Here is a 25,308-nt window from a genome sequence, read left to right on the forward strand (position 1 = left end):
AACCTAATATGCAGGTGGATCCAACTTATTATCTGGGGAAATTTTGTCATGGCTGGAAAAAGGGCTAGAAAGCTGGTTCAGGTAAGAGAGTAGTTCCCAAATATGGGAAAGGGGAATAAATATTGCTGACTGTAAACTCCATCGATTTGATCTGATCTGGGGCCCATATTCAGCTTAGGAGCCAATGTGACCTCTGCATCCCTGTAAATCTGAGCTCACATTCTGTGGTCATGAGTAGGAATGTTCCAAGCTGCCCCAATTTCAGGACCTATCTTCTTAGGTGAAAGATAGAGTATGTTGTCCAGCCTCCCTTCAGAGGATGGAACATTCTCTACCGTTGTTGATCCAAGTTGAGGGCAAGGTACTATGAGGGCCCACAATGGGGTCTATTGTGTTGTTCCTGAAAGAGATGACTGATAACATTGGGGAGAAGGATTTATTTGAGGTCTAGACCCATCATGTCTGTTTGGGAATCTCAGGACTCCCCCGACTGGGGCCCCAGCTGATGGGGTGGCCTGATAGTGACTAAAGAGTCATCGTTAAAGTATGCCAGTCTCTTGCCCTTACTCAGCTTTTGCAGTCCTTGCTTTGATAAGGTTAGCTTTGGAGTGAGTGAGGGAAGTGTTATAGGAAGTAGGTGAGGAGGGTATCTAAGTCTAAGTAGACAGGATTCCATTATGAACTTTTTACTGACTCACTGCAGACTATTATGTACTTTTGCTATCAGGTATATATTTTGCCCTAGTTTATGGATACATGTGAACAGATGCCCTGTCTCATGGGACCTGGTCTATATCTAGGTTTTGGGATTTTGTTAAGAAGTTAACCACCTGAAATGGAATTAGAGAATCCTATGAAAGGAAAGGTCTCACTGGAGTAATGAGGCAGAAGGGCTGACATTCCATGCCTGACGTCTTTGGACACAGTCTGAAGTGAAGCATGCTGAAATCCTTTAGCACAGGGCATTTTATGTATAACCTCATAAAGATTGCTATTAGTTGTAGGCTTTTTCCTATTTTATAGGTGAAAAAATAAGATTTAGAAAGACCTAAGCAACTTGCTTTTGAACACGCAGTTAGCAGTAAAGAAACTATGAACTCAGGAATCTTCAGGTCCTTCTGAAGGGACTGTCAAGAGGAGAGATCAGAGCTGTAGGGCGACAGAGCAGTGATTAAAAGAGCAAGTTGAGGGAGTCGGGCGGTAGCGCAGTGGGTTAAGCACACGTGGCGCAAAGCACAAGGAGCCGTGTAAGGATCCTGGTTTGAGCCCCTGGTTCCCCACTTGCAGGGGAGTCGCTTCACAGGCGGTGAAGCAGGTCTGCAGGTGTCTGTCTTTCTCTCCCCCTCTCTGTCTTCCCCTCCTCTCTCCATTTCTCTCTGTCCTATTCAACAACAACATCAATACCAACAACAATATCTACAACAATAAACCAAGGGCAACAAAGGAAAATAAATAAATATTAAAAAAAGAACAAGTTGAAAGTCAAAAATAAAAGAAGTGAACACTCTCTGCTAACTGTGGTATAAGCAAGTAGCTAAAACCAGATACAATTTCATTCTTCGCCCTTTTATATTTTCCCTTTTGGAAAATCCTATAAGCAGGGGACTCCTGTTGGATCATCATAGCTTTAGAGATTCTCTCATTGTTGATGCAAAATTTAAGAGAATATTTAGTATATTTTATATATTGCTGGTGGTAGAAAAAAAAGAAGTGAATATATCAAATAAGAACAACAATTTCCTTTTAGTGTAAATATTCTGGGATTTCCATCACCATGATAGTCTATTAGATAGAAGCTGGATGCAATGGGGCTTAAAGTCCCCTTCATTTGAATTATTTTCATACTCTTGCCTCTTGAGTTTATGAATGTCCACTTCATAGTCTATGTTATATATCATTTATATAGGTTAACTGGATTTACTGCTAGGTAGTACTTCTTTTTAAATTTAATTTAATTTTATTTATTTATTCCCTTTTGTTGCCCTTGTTGTTTTATTGTTGTAGTTATTAGTGTTGTTGTCGTCATTGTTGGATAGGACAGAGAGAAATGGAGAGAGGAGGGGAAGATAGAGAGGAGGAGAGAAAGATAGACACCTGCAGACCTGCTTCACCGCCTGTGAAGCGACTCCCCTGCAGGTGGGGAGCCGGGGTTCGAATCGGGATCCTTATGCCGGTCCTTGTGCTTTGCGCCACCTGCGCTTAACCCGCTGCGCTACAGCCCGACTCCCTGCTAGATAGTACTTTACAGCCTTCAGTGCTTTCACATCAGGGAAGATGTTGATGGTAGGAAGAATCTATTTAGGGAGTTTTTTGTAGGTTGTCACTGGAACTTTGGTGGTGGGTGTGACCAGTCTTCTACACATGGTAGAGGTGAACATCTACATACACACTCAACTTTTACAATATTGTAAGCACATGTTCATCCAATTTTTTAAAAAAATGACTGGCAGTATAGAATTTTTACGGATTCCTATTTACTCACTCACAAAATTTTCTTTTCATTTTAACTGATACTAAGGTTAATTTGCTTTAAGGAATTCTTATTTATTTATTTATTTATTTATTTATTTTACTGTCTCTTTATTCATTTATTGGATAAAGGTAGCCAGAAATTGAGAGGGAGGGGGAGGTAGAAAGGGAGAGAAGCAGAGAGACACCTGCTGCAACATTTCACCACTTGCCAAGATTTTCCGTTGCAGGTGGGGGCTGGGAGCTTGAACTCAGGTCCTTGTACATTGTAACATATGCGCTTAACCAGGTGCACCTCTACCTGGCTCCTTAAGAGTTCTTATTCCCTGTGTTGTCTCACTAATGTGGATGCTTTTCAGCAACAGTTAACTGCATGATGAGTAAGCAATCTTATTGTGGAAAACCAGAGGAAGATATAGCCAGTTGAAGCTTTATTGTCAATAATGCTGGGGTAGGGGGAGGGGGAGTGATAGTAATTTTCAGGACTGATGGTAACACTATGCAAACAATAGAGACAGGTTGAGAATTTAACTGGTGGACAACTGAGGGAGTGGATTGAAGTATTTGATTTTGAGGTGCTGTGCATTTCAAAAGGTGACATTTTACTTCTGAGTGTAGAAATTTAAAATATGTTCTTGTTTAGAACAAGAACATTAAAGGCATTGGACTTTCTGAGATGTTGCTTATTGTATAAAGAATTTTGGAATAAAAGCAATCATTTAGATTTCAGTATGGATTAAGAGCAAAGGAAACACTATTTACTTTTCGAGATTGAATATCTAATGTCACCTAATCATAAGTGAATATATGTTGTTAGTTAAGATAAATCATAGTGTATGAATATTTGGTTCAAAATTTCATTTCACAAAAGTAAATAACAAGAAGAGGAAAAGTGTCTCATTGATTCTCTTCAAAGATTATTAACAACTACATATACTCCCTTTATCTTCCTTTGATTGAGAAGATTTTAATTTGGGCAAATTCTTTTATTGCCACAAAAACCATGCTGAACTTAATCTTTTTACTTTTATACTAATGTAAAAATATCATGTAAATATATTTTTTTACTTTTATACTAAAAATATCAATTTGACTATTTTCTTTGGTCCATACTCCCAGAGGGGGAGAAATATTAATACTCACCTATGATAGCAGGCAATGGTGTTTTAATAGGAATGCAACAGAATCAGCTTCTTTACCATGAAAGGAACACTGGACTAAAATTGATAGCAATGTTTATTTAAATTGTCTTAACTGTTAAAAATAGAAAACAGAGGCAGGTGGGTCCTGCAGTAGCAGCACACTAGATTAAGTGCACAAAGTATGCAGCACAAAGACCTGCGCAAATATCCCTGTCTGAGCCCCCAGTTCCCCACACACCTGTGGGAGAGTCAGTTCACAAGTGGAAAAGCAGGGCTGCAGGTGTCTGTCTTTCTCTCTCCCTGCCTCTCTCCCCTCCTCTCTCAATTTCTCTTTGTCCTATACAATGAAAAAATGGCAGCCCGAAGCAATGTATTTGCAGTGCCAGTATCAAATCGGTGATGACCCTGGAGGCTAAAAATAAATATATAAAATAAAAATTTAAAAAAAGGAAAAGCCTAGACCAAGTAGATCAGAAGCATCCAATAGCACAGCTATATACAAGATACTGGATACTGTACAGCAAACCCTAACAAAAGGACTTTTCAAAGTTAACCCAATTACCAAATAATGTGATGATAACATTAACTATCCATTGTCTTTTGGAACCCTAAGACAGCAGGAACCTCACATCTCCACTATAGAGCCTCTACTTTCCCCAGTCCTGGAACCCTTGGATAGGGCCCACTTTCCCATATGCCTCTCCCAATCCATACCAAATAATATTGCATCCGCCGATCACAACCTAACCAACGCAACAATTGCCACCTCAACATGCTTCACTTCAGACTGTGTCCAGAGACTTCACGTGTGGAATGACAACCCTTCAGCTTCATTACTCGGGTGAGACCTTTCCTTTCATAATACACTCTAATTTCATCTCAGGTGGTTCACTTTCTAACAAAGTCCTATAACCTAGATATACACCAGTTTCTGTGAGAGAGAGCTTATGTTCACACGTATTCATAAACTACTGCAAAATATATACCTGAAAGCAGAAGTACACTAGAGTTTGCAGTGAGTACCTCCCTAACACTTCCTCTCCACTATTCCAAGCTTTGGGTCCATGATTGCTCAACAATTTGTTTGGCCTCGTATGTTAACTCTCTTTTCAATCACCAGGTTCCAGATGCCACCAGGATGCTGGCCAGGCTTCCCTGGACTGAAGACCCCACCAATGTGTCCTGGAGCTCAGCTTCCCCAGAGACCCACCCTACTAGGGAAAGAGAGAGGCAGACTGGGAGTATGGACCGACCAGTCAACGTCCATGTTCAGCGGGGAAGCAATTACAGAAGCCAGACCTTCTACCTTCTGCAACCCACAGTGACCCTGGGTCCATGCTCCCAGAGGGATAGAGAATGGGAAAGCTATCAGGGGAGGGGGTGGGATATGGAGATTGGGTGGTGGGAATTGTGTGGAGTTGTACCCCTACTACCTTATGTTTTTGTTCATTAATCCTTTCTTAAATAAAAAAAAAAAAAAAAAGGAAAGAAAACAGAGGCAGTAAGAGCCAAGTTCATTCAGTAGAGAACGACCATTACACAGCAAGGACTGGAGCTGTGTTCAGGGCAGAAGCACTTGTCTTACCTTCCTTTCCCTCACTTTCTTCCTCTTCCTCTCTATATCTCTTTCTCTTACTACCTATCAAAGAAAGGAACAAAAATTTAAAAAGTAAGAAGAAAATATGGTTTCTAGGAATGGTGGTATTGTAGAGGTGCTGAACCCTAGTGGTAACCCTGGTGGCAAAAAAAGGAGAGGGAGGGAGGGAGAGAGACAGAGACAGAGAGGGAGAAGGAGAGGAAGAGGGAGAGGGAGAGGGAGAGAATACACTGGAAATATTTCATTTTCTCTAGTACATGAGAATGTGAACCAATTAGATGGCTTTACTTATTTCTTTATTGCCACCAGATTATTGCTGGGGCTTGGTGCCTATACTACAGATTCACTGCTTCAGGTGGCTAGATATAGTTTTTCTCCTTTCCTTTATTTGATAGCACAGAGATCAAGGGGGAAAGGCAGATAGAGAGAGAGACACTTGTAGCATTGCTTCACTGCTCATGAAGTTTCCCCCAGTAAATAGGAACTAGGGGGGTTGAACCTGGGTCCTTGCTGATGACATAGTGTGCACCCTACTGGTACACCACCATGAGGCCCTACGCCTAAATTTAATTGTTCTTTTAGCCTCAGAAGCCACTTTTATGTTTCCAGTTCTTACGCAAATTTAGACACAAACTCAATGTTACATTTGATAAAAAGAACATTGTTTCTAATAATTGTTCCCAAATTCAAACTTATATAGAAATTCTTTCCTACTATGAAGTTGACACCTTGTGTGTTTATAAATTATCAATTTTTTAAGGGAGAGAGAAGTCTCAGATATAACTCCTGACCTTATCTGTATATGCTAGGTGACCTCACACAATATGATTGGTAGCTTTGACCCCATGTTTGGAGTTACAACCTCATGAAAAGCTGTCAAGCTTCTTCTCCTTTCCTTTCCTTTCCTTTCCTTTCCTTTCCTTTCCTTTCCTTTCCTTTCCTTTCCTTTCCTTTCCTTTCCTCTCCTCTCCTCTCCTCTCCTCTCCTCTCCTCTCCTCTCCTCTCCTCTCCTCTCCTCTCCTCTCCTCTCCTCTCCTCTCCTCTCCTCTCCTCTCCTCTCCTCTCCTCTCCTCTCCCCTCCTCTCCTCTCCTCTCCTCTCCTTTCCTTTCCTTTCCTTTTTTCTTTGTTTTGTCTTTCTTTCTTTCTTTCTTTCTTTCTTTCTTCCTTCCTTCCTTCCTTCCTTTCTTTTTCTCTTTCTTTCTTTCCTCCAGAGTTATCTGGGTCTCTGTACTGGCACTATAAATCCACTGCTCCTTTGGCTATTATTTCTATTTTTTTTTAATTGGATAAGGCAGAGAGAACTTGAGAGGGGAGAGGAAGATAGACACATGTAGATCTACTTCTCCACTTGCAGAGCGACCTCCCTGCAGGTGGGGAGCTGGGGGATCAAACTGGGGTCCTTGAGCAGGTCCTTGTGCTTTGTACTTTGCAAGCTTAATCTGGTGCACCACCACCTGACCCCAATAGCTGTCGTTTCAAGAGGCAGTTCACACAGTAAAACACAGGACAGGCCTTCACAAGCATGTGGAATGCATGTGGCTTATCAAGATCTCCTATTATGGCAAGGGCAAATCTGTGAGAATGAATGATCACTGTCCTGTGATTAAAGCTATGGAAATGAACAAGTTCACTGGCACTGGGCAGTTAGTTACTTAAAATTAAAGATTTATTGTTCAATATTTCTTCAGCAAATGATCCTTTGCTCCACTCCACACAAATAATCCACTTTCAGATTTATCTGCAACTGTTTGCACCCTCAGAAATGCCCTTGTGCTGCTACCTTCCTACCCACTTCAGAGACAAATTCTTGAGCAACAGAATGTAGTTAGCAGTTGGTTCCTTGGGGTACAAGTAAAATAGGAAGATAATAAATAATAAAAAATAGCTAAGTTTGATCCTTATGTTTTTCTTACAGTGTAAAGTATCCTAAAAGTATGATCACACTTAGAACTTCTTTTTTAAATTTAAATTTATTTTGTTTGACAGTTAACGGTTTACAATACAATTGTCTACACATGGGCTCCACTCTCCAGCTTCACATCCTAAGTGTCTGCAACATACTTTCACCTGAATCTAGGACCCACCCCATCCCCTCTTCTCCTCCTTTCCTTTGCTTTGGTGCAGTTCCTCACCCCTGTCTGGATTTCACCCTGCACCCTCCCTTCCTGACTCTTGTCTCTTTCACCTGTGTGTGTAGTCACCTGGCACTGCTCCTGGCCTTCCTGGCTCACCCCACCCAGCACTTCTCCTTCAGGTTCCAAGCAAGGTGATGCTAAGACTGGGATTCTAGAGTTTCTGCTCGATCTAGTTTTGGCCTTTTGATAGCTGCTGTAGTTCGTTCACCCACTTTGTTCATATTGCTTTGTCTATTTTGTCTTTGTTTTCCTGATGCTTTTTCTTCTATTGCTGCTGCTGTTTGTGTTTCCACTCCTATTCCATCACCAAAGACCTCTAGTAGAGTTGGTGTTTATTTGCTTCTTTGCATGTAGGACACCTCTTAATAATTCTTGCAAGTAAGATTGGTAGTGGTGAATTCTTTCAGTTTCTGTATGTGTGGAGAAATTTTAATTTCTCCCCCATAAATAAAATGCAGTTTGGCAGGATAGAGAATTTGTATTTGGTGATCATTATGCTTGAGTATATAGTAAATATATCATTCCATTCTCTTCTTGTTTCTAGTGTTTGTAGTGAGAAATCTGGAGATAATCTGATGGTTCTGCCTTTGTATTTCAATTTGTTTTTCTTTTCCCTTAGTGCCCTGCATTAGCTTTTCTTTGTCTTTGTTTTTGGATAATTTTACAATGATGTATCCTGATGGGGGCTGTTTTGAGTTAGAAGGCCTTGATGTTCTTTCTTTCTTTTAAAATGTTTTTATATTTATTTTCCCTTTTTGTTGCCCTTGTTGTTTTCTATTGTTGTTGTTGATGTCGTCATTGTTGGATAGGACAGACAGAGATGGAGAGAAGAAGAGATGACAGAGAGGGGGAGAGAAAGATAGACACCTGCAGACCTGCTTCACCGCCTGTGAAGCGACTCCCCTGCAGGTGGGGAGTGGTGGCTCCAATGCCAGTTGGTCCTTGCGCTTTGCGCCAAGTGCGCTTAACCTGCTGGACTACCACCAACTTCCTTTGATGTTCTTTTGAATTCATCTATGCTTATATTCTTATATTGAGAGAGAAAGCGGAGGGAGGAAGAGAGAAAGAGAGGGAGGGAGAAAGAGGAGAGAGAGAGAGGAGAGAGAAAGAGGCGAGAGAGAGAGAGAGAGAGAGGGAGAGGGAGAGGGAGAGGGAGAGGGAGAGGAAGTTCACATACATCTCTCTGGAATATAAAATGCCAGAGATTGAACTTGGGACCTCACACATGCAATTCCTGTGCTCTACCCCTTCAAAACCTCCTTGCCACAAGAGTCTTTCTTCTTCTCTTTTAAAAATGTCTTTAAAGTCTCAAGGTGATAGCATAATGTTTCAGTCCTCTGTAACACCATGAACCTGAGCTGAGTAGTTCTCTGGTAAAAAGAAAAAAACATTCTTGATTCAAAAGAATAACTTTGTTTTAGATAGATGTTACAGTGATTTCCTTCTGAGAGAGGCAACTGATTTAAAATCAAGTCCCTCTTCTCTCGAGAGTACTAAGAAATTGCCTTATATGTTAAATTTAACTTGGAGTGTTGAGTGCCCATCATCAAGAGTCAGCTTGTAAACAGTAAGTCACTCATTCCTGATTGCGACTTTCTGTTGCTCAGCTGGCTAAACCTATTCATATTCTTGTTATTTTAACAGTTTATTTACAGCCTGCATTTAAATAATTTCTTCTTCAAAACATGTTTCTGAATTAGGTAAAGATTCGCATCTTCGCATCTTCCTGTGTCACCTTAGTGGAAGCACAGAGCAATTATATTTACCACGTCAAAATAGAGCTAATAAACATTCACCTTTTGACCTATGTAAATTGTTCAGATACTTCTCATACTACAAGTAGTTGAATTGACTAGATGATAAGTATTTTCACTTTTAAAATAAGAGATCTTAGTCTCTGGTCATTTTTGTCTATCAAATTGTTCACAATGGAATATGTCAGTGCTTTTTAATTTAAGCATAGGAATAATGTTAGTCCAATACTGGGAATCTTATACAGCACTTTCATTGGGATTAGGTTACATTATAGATATAGATGGTTGGAACAATATATTCCTTTGTAATGTTTTATTTTTTTAATTTATTTTTTAAATTTATTTTACGTTAATGAGAGAGATATAGAAAGATACACACAGAAACCAGAACACTGCTCAGTGAAGGCTTATGGTGATGCTGGGGGATTGAACCTGGGACCTTGTAGCCTCAGGCATGAAAGTCTTTTTAATAACCATTATGCTATCTCCCCAGAGTATTATAAACTCCTGGTTGTATACATATTATATAAACAATGTAAGATAAAAGCAGCAGAGAGAACTAAATAGTGTGGCTGTTTTGTCATGCAGGTCTGAGCCTCAACCCCGTAGAATGAAGAAGCATTAATGCTGTAGAGTCTTTTCCTTTCTCTCTCTGTCCGTGTCTGTCTTTGACTATCTGAAAGAAATCAACTCAGAGAATTAAAGCCCTGGAGAAGAAAAACAGTCAAAGAAACAAACAAAACAGATACACTAAAAGTAAACATCTTCTTTAAAGTCATCACTATGCTTTTGTGTGAAATTATACCCTTGTTATCTCATAATTTTGTAAATCTATATTAAATCATTAATAAAATTTAAAAAATTACTGTTGACTATTATGATTATATCATGCTCACTATAATCTATGAAAACAAAGTATTGTGTTTATTCAAGATATGACACAAGAAAGTAAGTCTTGAGGGGCTGGGTGGTGATGCATTTAGTTGAGTGCACGTGTTACGATGTGCAAGGAGCTGGGTTCAAGCCTCCAAACCTCACCTACAGGGGGAAAGCTTTGCAAGTGGTGAAGCAGGGCTGCAGGTATCTCTCTGTGTATATGTCTATCACTCCACTCCTTGTCAATTTCTGGCTGTCTCTATCCAGTAAATAAATAAAGATAATAATAATAATAAAAATAGAGAATAAATCTTGAACTGGAAGTGGAGAGGACTTGCTTTAAGATAGACTTAAACAGCACACTGAACACTAGAGTTAAGAGTTTGTGAATAGAGAAAACGCTTTCAGAAAAATCAGAGGGCCTGGAGGCTCAGCCGAGGTATAATTGTACATATCACCATGCACAAGAATCTGGGTTCAAACCCCGGCTCCCCACCGGCAGGGAAGATGCTTTACAAGTGGTGAAGCAGGTCTGCAGGTTTCTGTCTTTCTCTCTCCCTCTCTGTCTCCCCTTCCCTCTCAATTTCTTTCTGCTCTGTAAAGAGAGAGAGTGAGGAGGAGAGAGAAACAGAAAAAAAAAGTGTGTACTGTCTTCAGGGTCATAGAACAGGGCTTCTGTGTACAGTGGTTAGCTATTAAGTTGAAGGCAGGAATGTAGTTTGCCTTCAGTATGTCTTAGAAATATTTATAAATTGCCATTTGTGTTTAATCTTGGATACACAGGCATTCTGTGGTCAATTTACATTATATTCAATTTTTTTGTGATTGGATATCTAGTTTGGGGATGGAGGTAAGTGATTTGTACTTCTTATTAGATAACCCATGCATCATAAAAACGATACAGGTGTATTTTTCTATTGTAGAATCCAAACCTCTTATGTTTTACGGCATTTTCTCTTTTCCAAGTTAGCAGGCTTTATGCATTTTTTCTTCAGGTAATAATTATTGTTTGAAAGCATCAATTTGGGTGGCTGACTCACAGTCTAAAATATAGATACATCATAATTTACTGAAGCAAATCACTGATATTAACCAACTGGTTTTCTCATTTTTCACTATTAAAATTGATGCTGTTATGACAGGAAGAATTCTAAAAGAACATCCCCAAGTCATTATGTCCTAATATTAGATTTTTGAAGGTAATATCATTTTTCAGTAGAGTATATGTATGTCCTTTAAGCCAGGAGACGATCCAGATAGGTCTACTCTGATTTAGTAAATAAAAAAAAAAATCAAATAGACTGAAAGCGCAGGGAGGATTCTGTTTATTTTTGTAGCTTTGATGATGGATAGAGTCATGAAGTTGGGGATTTAGATGACTTCTAGAAGCGAACTCGTCCCAGGGACAGCCCATAAATATAAGAAACCTCAGCTCTACAACTGCGTGGGGCTTAATTCTGCCAATACTAAGAATAAACTAAGAAGTCGGTTCTTTCCCAGTCTTCAGAAAAGAATGCGACCTTGGGGACATTTTAATTTCGACTGTGGTAAAGAGTCCAGACTGCCACACTGGGCTTCTAACCTACATTCTTTGAGCTGCGAAGCAAATGTTTCAAAGTTGAAATTTGTGGCAATTTTGTTATGTCTGTAGCACAAACTAAGGTCCTACAGCTACTGTAACTTGGCATAAAATCAGAAGGGGACACACCCAGTAAAGTGAAGGCATTACATTCACAACTGAACCTGGGTGCTCACACCTGCAGGGGAAAGCTTTGTGAATAGTTGTGAAATGACCCCCCCCTTTATTTGTCTGGTTATTCACGATTATCATTTTCATTTCATTTTGGTAATTTAGTCATACGTAGTCTAGGCTATAATATGAAGTATATGTAGGTCTTAAAATACAATTTCTTGTGTGGTAATCCACATGCAATTAAATATATATATATATATATATATATATATATATATATATATATATAGTAAAAAATTATTTTCCAAATGATTTGAATCCAGACAGTAATAACCAAATCAAATGACTTCCTCCTAACCAGACTCTGCTGCCTTCCCTCCGTTCCCCTAGCTCTCTGCCCTGACTCTGCAGAGCTCTCTACCTCAGCATAGTTTCCTTCTGCCTCCCATGGTTACTGATTCTCCAGACCTTCCTTCTGTGTTTTTGCCCTCCTTTTCCAACCTCTACCTCACTTAAAATCATTTTTCTTTTTTTAATTTATATGTTCCTTCTCCAATAATGTTGCATTTTCATTTTTCTGTTGTTACTTTTAAAGTTTTACCTGTAATACCTTGTCTTGGAACCCAGATATACACCTCAGTGGACTAGAATTGCAAGTCCAGAAATAAGTCATCTCACCTACAAATAACTGGATTTTTACAAGAGGATCCAACTCATGAGGTGGAAAAAGGAGAATCTCTTCGACAAAGGATGTTGTCGGGGGAGAGGCAGGTGGTGGCTCACCTGGTTAAGGGCACACACTATAGAGCACAAAGACACGAGTTCAAGCCCCTGATCCTCACCTGCCGGGGGGAAAGCTTCATAAGTGATGCAGCAAGGCTGAGGTGTCTCTCTCCCTCTTTATCTCCTCCTCCCCTATCAGTTTCTTTCTGTCTCTATCCAATAATAAATAAAATTTAAAAATAAAAATAAACTTTAAAAATAATTTTAAAAAAACAACAAATGATGTTGGGAAAATGAGGTTGAAACATTTGGACAAATGAAACTAAAACACCAGATATCATTGTGCACAAAAGTCAACTCTAAGTGGACTCAAGCCATGACCATTAAACTAGAAACTATAAAAATAGATAGAAGAAAACTTTTACAGAACATTTCATGGTCTATGCTTCAGAATTGTCTTCAAAAACTCAAGTTCAAAAGCAAGGAAAAAAAATAAAGCAGTGGGTGACATCAGACTGAAAAGCTTCTGCATAGCAAAGGAAATCATCACCCCAACAGAAAGACACTCTACAGAAAGGGAGAAAATTATTATATTACATACATAGTAAGGGACTAGTAGCTAATACAGTGCCTGACTAAACTTAGCAGGAAAAAAGAAAAAAAAAGATAAAATAAGAGAAGAAAGAAAGAGAAAGAAAGAAAGAGAGAGAGAGAGAGAGAGAGAGAGAGAGAGAGAGAAAGAAAGAAAGAAAGAAAGAAAGAAAGAAAGAAAGAAAGAAAGAAAGAAAGAAAGAAAGAAAAAACTTTGAAAATGGGCTAAGGGTGGCCAGGTGGTGGTGCATACTCTACAGTGCTTAAGGACTTGGGTTCAAGCCCCCAGTCCTCACCTATAAGAAAAAGAGCTTCACAGTAGTGAAGCAATGACATGTCAGAAGTGGTCAGAATGTATTACACCAATACAGAAGACTCTGGGAACAGGTGGGGATGGAGGGGATGGAGAGAATGGAGAGGACAGAGAGGGCATTGAGATCCTGGAACCTGATGGCGTAAAGAACCTACGTTGGTAGTCAGAGCGTTTGCAGACATCTATCACAAGATGAGAAGTTGTGACAGTGTGTCAGCAACTGTGCTGTAAAGCATTAACCATCCTTCCCAAATGAAAGAAACAAACATTTTCTATGTGACAGCCTAGCAGGAATTTGAAGACATCATATCTAAGTAAAGACAGCCAAACGTAGAAGGATGGATACTGTATGATCTCACTCATAGGTGGGACTTAAGAAATCAAGAAAGGAAAAATGCAATATAAAATTTAACTGGATATCATCTGTGAAGCAAATCCAAGAACTATAAAGGAAGGCAGTAAAAATGGATGAAAAATGTGTGAGTATTCTCTGGTAGAGGTATGATGTGCCGATACTTATTATAGGGAGATAAAAAACATGGTGTGCTTCTGACAACCAAGGTCTTGTAGATTATCGTTTCCCAATAGCATAAACTATGAAAAAGAGATACACAGGAGCAGGCACTGGCACACCCAGTTAAGTGCACATATGACTAAGTGCAAGGACTTGCGCATGGATCCAGGTTCAAGTCCCAGTTCCCCACCTGCAGGTGGTATATTTCACAAGCAGTGAAGTGGGTCTGCAAATGTCTAGCATTCTCTCTCCTTCTCCCCTCTCAATTTCTCTCTGTTCTATCCAATAAAATGTTAAAAATGGCAGCCAGGAGCAGGGGTTTATAGTGGAGCATTGAGCCCCAGAGATAACCCTGAAGACAAAAATAAATAAGTAAATAAATAAAATAGAAATGTGTCATTCACCAATGAAAGGGAAAAAAATCACACAAAATCTGTAGCTTCTGCTGTGTGAATTTATAACAAATATGTAAATATAGGAAGCTTTCCTCAGTGGGGAAAATCAGTCATGCCTGAGATTCTATATTTCAGTATGAAATAGATCCCATACTTACTTTTGCTCTTGAACATTTGACAACAATCTTATTTACTGGAAGAATGACATTAAGGAGCAATACAGAACTCTAAACTTGAACTAAGATATATATATATATATATATATATATATATATATATATATATATTCTTTCCAAAGCCTATAATCCCAAAGTTTTATATAAAATTGCCCATAGTTAAAGGATCTTTGTGTTTATCAACTGTTATTTTTACTTATACTTCAAAACTAGGAGATGATATTTCACAAATAATGAAAAGTGATGTGCATATCGTATCCACTTACATCACAGAAATTTGATCCTGAAAGTGAAGTTGCACCCGCTTTCACAGAGTATATGAGTACTTGTTTGTTCTTTGTAGAAAGCTTTCATGGTTGTAACTGAATAGCCACATAGTAATTTTGACCTTAGAACTTCTTTTATGGTCTTTATGAAACATGAAGTGATTTACACAGTTAAAATTGGCATGTCTTGACTTAGTTTTATCTATAAAATAGGAAGTTTGATCAGAAATGTTTTCCTACATTCTACTTCCAATTGTATTAGGTATTTTTTTCTAAGAGTTTATTTATAAGTTAATGAGAAAGAGGAGAAGAGAAAGAAAATACCAGATATCACTCTGGTACATGTGGTTCTGGGGATTGAACTTAGGACCTCATGCTTGAGAGTCCAATGCTTTATCCACTGTGCCACCTCCCAGAGCACACTATTCACTTTTTTCTTTTCTTTTTTAAATTTTTTAATTTATTTTAAAAAAGAGACATTAAAAAAACCATAGGATAAGAGGGGTACAACTCCACACAATTCCCACCACCAGATCTCCATATCCCATCCCCTCCCCAGATAGTTTTCCTATTCTTTATCCCTCTGGGAGTCTGAACCCAAGTCATTGTGGGATGCAGAAGGTGGAAGGTCTGGCTTCTGTAATTGTTTCCCTGTTGAACATGGTCATTGACTGGTTGATCCATACTCTCATCCTGTCCCTTTCTCTCCCTAGTAGGGTGGGGCTCTGGGGAAGTGGAGCTCCAGGACACATTGGTTGGGTCATCTGTCCAGGGAAGTCTGCTCGGCATCATGCTAGCATCTGGAACCTGGTAGGTGAAGACAGAGTTAACGTACAAAGCCAAACAAATTGTTGACCAATCATGGACCTAAAGGCTGGAATAGTGCAGATGAAGTGTTGGGGGGTACTCACTACAGACTATTGTGTCCTTTTGCTTTCAGGTATATATTTAGCCCTAGTTTATGGATACATGTGAACATATGTTCTATCTTACAGGACCTATTCTATATCTAGGTTTTGGGACTTTGTTAGGAAGTGAACCACCTGGAATGAAATTAGAGAATACTATGAAAGGAAAGGTCTCACCCGAGTAATGGAGCTGAAGGGTTGTCATTCCACAACTGAAGTCTCTGGACACAGTCTGAAGTGAAGCATGCTGAGGTGGTACTTGTTGTGTTGATTAGGCTGGGATCTGCGGATGCAAAATTGTTGGTATGCTTCTAGTTCTGCTTCTGGGATCTAGTTCTGCTTCTGTTCCATTGCTTGACATTGTGGTCTATTTACATGGTCTTTTCTGTTTCATTGGTTTGGTCTCACTACCCCCATCTCCGGGAGATTTGGTTTAGCCCTTGCTAGTTTCGTGCTTCTTCCTTCTCCCCGCCCCCTACCGTACATACTTCCTGAGTTCCTCTCTGCTGCTGGAGGAGAAAGATGGAGGAGCATATTGTGTCCTACGTACTTCCTGAGTTCCTGACACTGCCGCTGGAGGAGAAGGATGGAGGAGCACATTGTGTGGTGATTAGGTGTTGGACTGTTTGCCCGCTCGTGAATAAAGATTAGACTGCGTTCTCTGCTCAGTTGTGTGTCCCTGTGGTCTCTGTCTACCTCCACAAAGCTAGCCCGGCATACTGGTGCCCCAAACTCTGATGACACAAAATTATTTGTTATGAGTTAAGAGAAGCATGCAGGAAAGTGTGCCCCACCCTAAGGTTCCAGGACTGGGGGAAATATAGGCTCTACAGTGGAAATGTGAGGTTCCTGCTGTTTTAGGGTTCAAGAAGACAATAGGTAGTTATTGTTATAATAACATTATTTGGTAATTGGGTTAACTTTGAAAAATCCCTTTGTTAGGATTTGCTGTATAATACCCAACATCAGCATAATTATGTCCTTTGACATTATTTGTATATAGCTGTGACACCGGTTGCTTCTGTTCTCCCTTGTCTGGGCTTTTGAGAGAGTCACCATTTAAATTACTCAGCCTATGTATTAAAAAGACTCAATCTGTGCTTTAAAAAGTTTGAGACATACAATCAATTTTACCCTCTCATATTAATTAAATAGTGATTTATATGACTACAAATTAGTAGGAGTGTACACCAACAACATTCCCACCACCAAAAGACTGTGTCCCATCCCCCCATCTTCCCACCTCACCCCCTGCCATCACCCCAGGAAGCTGAATATCCACCCTCAATCTCACCCCAGGGTTTTTACTTTGGTGCCCTACTCCAGGTTTAGTCAAATACTGCTTTTAATTTCCCTTTCTGTTCTTCTTTCTCAATGTCTGTTGATGAGTGGGATCATCCCATACACATCTTTATCTTTCTGACTTAGCTCACTTAACATAATTCCTTCTAGCTCTATCCAAGATGGGTCAGAGAAGTTGGGTTCATTGTTCTTGATAGCTGTATAGTATTCCATTGTGTATATGTACCACAGCTTTCTAAACCACTCATCTGTTGTTGGGCACCTAGGTTGCTTCCAGGTTTTAGCTATTATGAATTGTGCTTATGAACATAGGTGTACAAATATCTTTTTGGTTGGGTGTTATGGAGTCCTTGGGGTATATCCCCAAGAGAGGAAATACTGGGTCATATTGTAGGTCCATGTCTAGCATTGTGAGAGTTCTCCAGACTGATTTCCACAGAGGTTGGACTAGTTTACATTCCCACCAGCAGTGCAGAAGGGTTCCTCTGTCACCACAGCCTCTCCTGTATTTGTTGCTGCTGTACTTTTTGATGTATGTATTCTCACTGGAGTGAGGTGGTATCTCAATGTTGTCTTTATTTGCATTTCTCTGACAATCAACAACCTGGAGTAAATTTTCATGTGTTTTCTAACCTTTGGGATCTCTTCTATCATGAATGTTCTGGTCATATCTATCCTCTGCTCATTTGTGGATGGGGTCATTTGTTTTTTTGTTGCTAAGTTTGCTGAACTCTGTATATTTTAATGATTAGTCTCTTGTCTAATGTGTGGCATGTGAAGATCTTCTCCCATTCTGTGAGGGGTCTCCTTTTTGTGTGACAGTTTCTTTGGCTGTGCAGAAGCTTTTCAATTTCATGTATTCCCATTGATTTGTTTCTGCTTTAGTCGTCCTTGCAATTGGGTTTGTATTGTCAAAGATGTCCTTGAGATTTAGGTGGGAAAGTGTTCCACCAATATTTTCCTCTAAGTATTTGATAGTTTCTGGTCTAATATCCAGGTCCTTGATCCATTTGGAGTTGATTTTTGTTTCTGGTGAGATAAGGTGGTTCAGTTTCATTCTTCTGCATGTTTCAACACAGTTTTCCCAGTACCATTTATTGAAGAGAGTCTCCTTTCTCCATTTAATACTTTGGCCCCCTTATCAAAGAGTAGATGTGCATAGGTGTTGGAGTACATTGAGTATGGTGTTGGCTGTAAGTTTTCTATATATGGACTCCACTATCTTAAGGAATTTCCCATCTATTCCCATTTTTTGTAGAATTTTGAGCATGATTGGGTGTTGGGTTTTGTCAAAGGCTTTCTCTGCATCTATTGACATAATCATGTGGTGTTTGCTTTTGTTTTTATTGATGTGGTACATGACATTGATGGACTTATGTATGTTGAACCAGTCTTGCATTCCTGGGATAAATCACACTCGGTCATGATGAACAATCTTTTTTTTTTTTTTTTTTAATTTTTTGTTTAAGAAAGGATTAGTGAACAAAAGCATAAGGTAGGAGGGGTACAACTCCACACAATTCCCACCACCCAATCCCCATAACCCACCCCCTCCCATGGTAGCTTTCCCATTCTCTAGCCCTCTGGGAGCATGGACCCAGGGTCATTGAGGGTTGCAGAAGGTAGAAGGTCTGGCTTCTGTAATTGCTTCCCCGCTGAACATGGGCGTTGACTGGTCGGTCCATACCCACAGTCTGCCTCTCTCTTTCCCTAGTAGGGTGGGTCTCTGGGGAAGCTGAGCTCCAGGACACATTGGTGGGGTCTTCAATCCAGGGAAGCCTAGCCAGCATCCTGGTGGCATCTGGAACCTGGTGATTGAAAAGAGAGTTAACATATGAAGCCAAACAATTTGTTGAGCAATCATGGATCCCAAGCTTGGAATAGTGGAGAGGAAGTGTTAGGGAGGTACTCACTGCAAACTCTAGTGTAATCCTGCTTTCAGGTATATATTTTGCAGTAGTTTATGGATACGTGTGCACATAAGCTCTCTCTCACAGAAACTGGTGTATATCTAGGTTATGGGACTTTGTTAGAAAGTGAACTACCTGAGATGAAATTAGAGTGTACTATTAAAGGAAAGGTCTCACCCGAGTAATGAAGCTGAAGGGTTGTCATTCCACACGTGAAGTCTCTGGATACAGTCTGAGGTGAAGCATGTTGAGATGGCAATATACAAGATACTGGGTACTGTACAGCAAACCATAACAAAGGGACTTTTCAAAGTTAACCCAATTAACAAATAATGTGATGATAATATTAACTATTGATTGTCTTTTTGAACCCTAAGACAGCAGGAACCTCACATCTTCACTATAGAGCCCCTACTTCCCCCAGTCCTGGAACCCTTGGATAGGGCCCACTTTCCCATATACATCTCCCAATCCAAACCAAATAATATTGCATCCGCCGATCACAACCTAACCAAAGAACAATCTTTTTGATATGCTGCTATATCTGGTTGGTGAGGATCTTGTCTAATATTTTGGCATCTATGTTTATCAGAGATATTGGTCTGTAGTTTTCCTTTTTTGTGTGTCCCTATTGCTTTTGGTATCAGAGTGATATTCAGGGTCATAGAAGGTGGAAAGGAGTGTTCCTGTTTTTTTCGATCTTGTGGAAGAGCTTTACAAGTATAGGTATTAGTATAGGTATTATACTGTTTCCTGAAAGTTTTGTAGAACTCGTTTGTGAAGCCATCCATTACAGGACCTTGTTATTGGGAAGATTCTTAATAACTATTTTGATTTCTTTTTCTGTGATTTTGAATTTAGGTTTTGTAGCTCTTCTTGGTTTAGTTTTGGAAGGGTATATGTTTTCAGAAATTCTACCATTTCTTCTAGATTCTCTAGCTTGGTGGCAACCAAACAAAAGAAAAAGAAAGAGACAGGAAAAAAGGGAGAGCAAGAATAGACAATTATGCAATGCTACTGTCTACTATAAATTCTAGGGATAAAAAGGTGAGAAAGGGAAGTAGAAAAGACCCACACACAGAGTCCACTCCGAGTCAGATTTCTTCCCCTAAATAATTCACAAGCGAGTATCAGTGAATTCAGAAAGCTAAAGAAGGAGGAAGGAAGAAAAGAATAAAAAATAAAAAAGGAAGGAAGGAAGAAAGAAGAAAAGGGAAGAGCAGTGAAAGGAAAGATTTTTTTTAATTAGCTAGGAGGAGGGAAAAAGGAGAATAGAGAGAAGGGGTAGAGAAAAACAAGTTCCTCTCACAATGGATAGAGCAGATAGTCCCCTAGCATTGGAAAAATAAAAGGTTAATTTTGGTCAACTTGAAGAAGGTGGATGGAAAAGGGATACATGTATATAATAATAGTAGTAATAAAATAAAATAAAATAGAGTAGAAAACCCCTAACAGTCAGTCTGTAGCTTGGACTGCTCGATTGGCTGCAGATAGCCTGAGCAAAGACAGCCAATTGTGAGAAGAATCCAAAATAATAATAATAATAATAATAATAACCCTCCAGGTAGTCTTTCCCAGGCAGGGATGAAGTTCTGATTGGTCAGGTATTTTGTCACTCAGAGCTCCAGCCACTTAAAAGAGAGAGAGAGAAAGAGAGAGAGAGAGAGAGAGAGAGAGAGAGAGAGAGAGAGGAGTTAAAGGAAGAGGGTTGGATGACACCCCTGGTGAGCCAGGAATCTTGGTAAAGAAAATAGCTCAGCAGGGAGTCTGCTAGGAGTGGCTGAGCTGCCCCTGTGGGCTAGTACTGGGGTAGGAGGGTGAGCTCAGAAATAATCAAAGGACTTTCCTTTGTCCCCCTGACCTCTGTTTGTCAGCCCAAGAGAAAGTTATGGGACTGTATTTTGGTGTCACTCTGACCAGCCTGTGTTCCCCCTTCTACAGACTGCCCATTATCCTGCAAGATCCAGTGGATTCCAGCTTGCAAGCTGCTGCCTCTTGGCAGTTGTGGCCCCAAAGTTGCCATCTTGGCTCCCTTTTTTTCTTTTTTTAATTGTTCACCCAATTAAGGCACTTAGAAATTATTAACCTGTTAAAAATCTATTGGAAACAACTAATTCAGTTTTGGATATAATATTGCTCAAAGCTAAAATATATAGTTATTGAAAAATAATTTCATGCTAAAGATTTAATTATGCAGAAATGGATCTAGAAAGTGAGTATTGAATAATTGACATTTGCTAATGATATAAATGCATCATGGGCATGTTCTATAGTGATACAATTTATTGTATAATCATCCTTTGCCTTTTCTGTGTGAAAATAGAGCTTGGAGATAGAAATGTCTATGTTCTGAGAGATTTCACAACATAGTGAGTTTGAAATTAGACCTATGAATACATCCAGTTGCTTATGAAATCCTAATGTAACACATATAAAAAATTTCAAAGCAACTCATCTGGTGGAGGCAAATCTATAAGGGAGATATACAGCATCAATAGAAAAGTCTCAAAACTGAAAGAAAAAAGCAAAACTAGTGACTTCTTGATGACATAACACGTGACTTATTGCATGCCCAGTCCTATCTACTTTAAAGCAGAATTTTTTTTCACTAGAGCTGTGGAAAAGTCAATTCTTTCCACGTTAATATAAATGATCTGACTTTTACAAAGAAAATTGTAGATTAACAGTTACTTTTAACATCAGTCAGAGACAACTTTGTTATATATTTTTTTAACATAGCAGTGAAAGAATAGGAGAAAAGAGGTGCTGCTTAGGTCCTGGTATCTGCTCTTCTGTCACTTTGCTGAGCACTATCGCTTTAGTTTGATTTTGTCGATTATAGTTGACAGCTGACTAAAGAGAAGTGAATGTTCATGGCAGCTACTTATCAATAAGATTTCTCAGTCAGAAAATTGGGTCTTCTGGTAAATGAGAAATTTATCTCACAAGCAATTTTAGCACTAGAAGTGGCAAGTGTTATTGGAGAAAACTTTGGGAAATAGACTAGAGTGTAGAGGTGTGGTATTTTTAAATGCTACACTTAATTAATTTTGGTTATACTTATCTTCATTAAGTGCTTTAATACTTAGCCAACTAAACTTTTGAGAACAAAATATGTAAATTAAATTCAATAACAATAAATCCAGAGTGTAAAATACATATCTTAACATAGTCTTTTGAGCCTAAATAGCGTTTGTTTTGTATTATCTGTATTCTCACAATGAATTAGTATGATACATGAAAATTTAAAACTACAAATTTGAATTTATTTATATCCTTTGATCCTTCAACGTTGCTGTTCTTTTTTTTTAAATCTGAAAATATATGGCAAGCTATACACTCTGTCACTTGTAGAATATTTCCTAGCTTGCGCCAGATGAGCCATTTTACAGCATTTATCACAAAAATAGAATTTATATTTTAAAATTACTAAAATTCACTTAGCATAGGCAGAGTCTGTCTCCTGTTTGATACAATGACAATTGTAAGTAAAAACATGGAGCACCCTGGTATCAGCATACATTTTGTTAGATATGATAATAACAGATATAGAGGACAAAGGACCTACCATCTCCTTTATATTGTCGATTATACTCCCGGGACACACTGTTCATCTTTCCTTTATCCATTTAAAAAAATCACATCTGTCAAGAAAAATAGTTCTTATATCATCATTTATTGATTCATAACTGTGAGGAAGCCATTGAAACAAAAAGAGAGGGAGCATAAAATATGGGTACATAGTAAAATGTGAGCAACATCTAGAGATAAACAGAAAATTCATCATAAATTCTAAAGAAAAGAAAGTATCTTTGATTTGGATATAACGAAATTATTTGGGATTTGACCAGGTCAAAATATAGCAACTATTAAGATGTTTAATCTTGTATTTACAAAGTCTGTCTGTATGTATAACTATATATACTTAGTTGAAAATATTATTATGAAAATGAAAAAATTAAAAATTATTTTAATCATTTAAAATGCTAAACAGTTTATCTGTTTCATCAACTGATTTTTTATAGCTGATGTTTATGCTGCTGGAAGCAATCCTGGTGAACTCTATAGGAATGTAAAGGCTGCGTCTGGATTCACTTTGTGGACTTATTGCTTAATTTAATCCTGATGCCTAACTTAGTTTTGAGTAAAGAACTCAGTGAATACACTTGTATCAGTGAATGGAAAAAAAACAATACTCAATTTTGATAAAATATTATAATAAAAGTACTCAGGCTATTTGGAAAGGTTCTTTAAACAGGCTAAGTTATTAGGCTGGATTTCAGGTTACAACAATATGTTTGATTTTTATTTTTTTAACTTTATATTTATAAAAAGGAAACATTGACAAAACAATAGGATAAGAGGGGTACAACTCCACACAATTCCCACCACCAGAACTGCATATCCCATCCCCTCCCCTGATAGCTTTCCTATTCTTTATCCCTCTGGGAGTATGGACCCAAAGTCATTGTGGGATGTAGAAGGTGGAAGGTCTGGCTTCTGTAATTGCTTCCCAGCTGAACATGGGCTTTGACAGGTCAATCCATACTCCCAGCCTGTCTCTCTCTTTCCCTAGTGGGGTGGGGCTCTGGGGAAGCAGGGCTCCAGGACAAGTTGGTGGGGTCATCTGTCCAGGGAAGTTTGGTTGGCATCATGCTAGCATCTGGAACCTGGTGGCTGAAAAGAGAGTTAACATGTAAAACCAAATAAGTTATTGACTAATCCTGAACCTAATGGCTGGAATAGTGCCGATGAAGAGTTGGGGCGGGGGGTCTGATTTATAGATAGATAATAGGCCTATTCTAGTTATATTCCAAAGGGCCCATGACTATACTATTTTATTTTATTTTATTTTATTTTATTTTATTTTTCCTGAGCCTGAAATTTGATATGCAGGTGGATCCAAGTTATTTTCTGGGGAGATGATGTTATCATGGCTGACAAAAGGACCAGAAAGCTGGATCAGGGAAGAGAGAAGCTCCCAAATATGGGAAAGTGTAGGGAATTGTGAGGATATGGTAGAGCCCTGAACATAAAGAAATGACCAACCTCATAAGCAGATATGCCTCCACAGAAACATATATACCAGGGATAAGGTGCACTGTGGCAACACCTTCCCTCTAGCTGATAATGCAGGAGGAACATTGCAGAACAAATGAAGTAGTGCTGCAAGTGTCTCTCTGTCTCTCTCCCTTTTTAATTTCTCTCTGTCATATATATAAAGAAAAAAAAAAGGCCAGCAAAGTGGTGGATTTGTGGTGAAACTCCTATTCATGCAGGTAGTTTTACAACTTTCTGCCCATATTTGTTTACTTTACTAATTTGCAGAATTATTTTTCTCACTGAGGATTATGACAAGTCATCCCAATCTTTAATTTTTGTTCTAATAACTAAGTTAAACCACTTAGTTCTTGGATTTAATTTGAGTGGGCTTGGAAACTCCATATAGGTTATCATTTGATATTTCCATTACTGTTAGGAGCTTGGCTACTTCTACTATAGATTGTTTGTCTAAATCTAATCTCCAAGTGTTTGGGTGTATTTGGAGGTGCGGTCTTTGGGAGGTGATTAGGATAGGAAGGTAAAAGAATTAATATAAATAATATTAATGTTAATCTCATAATTAGGATTAATATTCTCTTAAAAGAGACCCCAAAGAACTCTTTTGCCCCATCTGTCAAGTATGGACATAGGAAAAAGGATAGATTCTTATTAGACACCAAATATGGTACCTTGAGTGTGGTCTTCCTAATCTCCACACTATAATAAATTAATTAATGCTTGCTGTTAATTACCCATTCTATTCTAACAGCCCAAACTCACATGCAAACCCCCTAATATTAGGTCAGAACAAGCAAAAGTTACTTTCTCTGTGAAACTTGATCACTGAATATTGATAAATGTTGGTTTTCTTTTTTGTTCAATTTATGGAACTTTATAATGTATTTTCTCCAAATATTTGCAATTTATTTACTCTCTTTTTTAAATGCTGAATTTTAATCTGATGGAAATGGAGACAAAGTTTATCTCTTTTAACCTCCCTCCCTCCCCTCTCTCAATTTCCACAACTAATACTGAAATTAAGCGAGATAAACACCAGAGAACTAGGTGTCCTCAGGTTCACCTGACTTGGCCCAAAAGAACCCCATCCTCATTTTACAAATAAAAAGCATAGAGTGGTGGTAGATAGCATAATGGTTTTGCAAAAGAGATTCTCATATCTGAGACTCTAAAGTCCCAGTATCAGTCTCCAGCACCACCACAAGCCAGAGTTGAACAGTGCTGTGGTCAAAATAAAGAAACAAAAATAAGAAAACAGGCATTAGACAGCATGAAGGTGGGCACAAAGATATTCTATTCCACATTCACTTCCTCCAGGGTCATTTGTTCCCCAGTGTCAATTTAAAACCACTTGTGCTAGGTTTCAGTTTTCTGCTTCTTGCTATCCTGCAAGCACTCTCTGGTGACCTGGTGTAAATGGCTTTGATGTTTTCACCTGTGGAGATTGGTGGGGTGGAGCCCCATTGCTGGAGGTTCTTTTAA

The sequence above is a fragment of the Erinaceus europaeus genome, chromosome 4 (assembly GCF_950295315.1).
Source record: "Erinaceus europaeus chromosome 4, mEriEur2.1, whole genome shotgun sequence".
Taxonomy (NCBI): Eukaryota; Metazoa; Chordata; class Mammalia; order Eulipotyphla; family Erinaceidae; genus Erinaceus; species Erinaceus europaeus.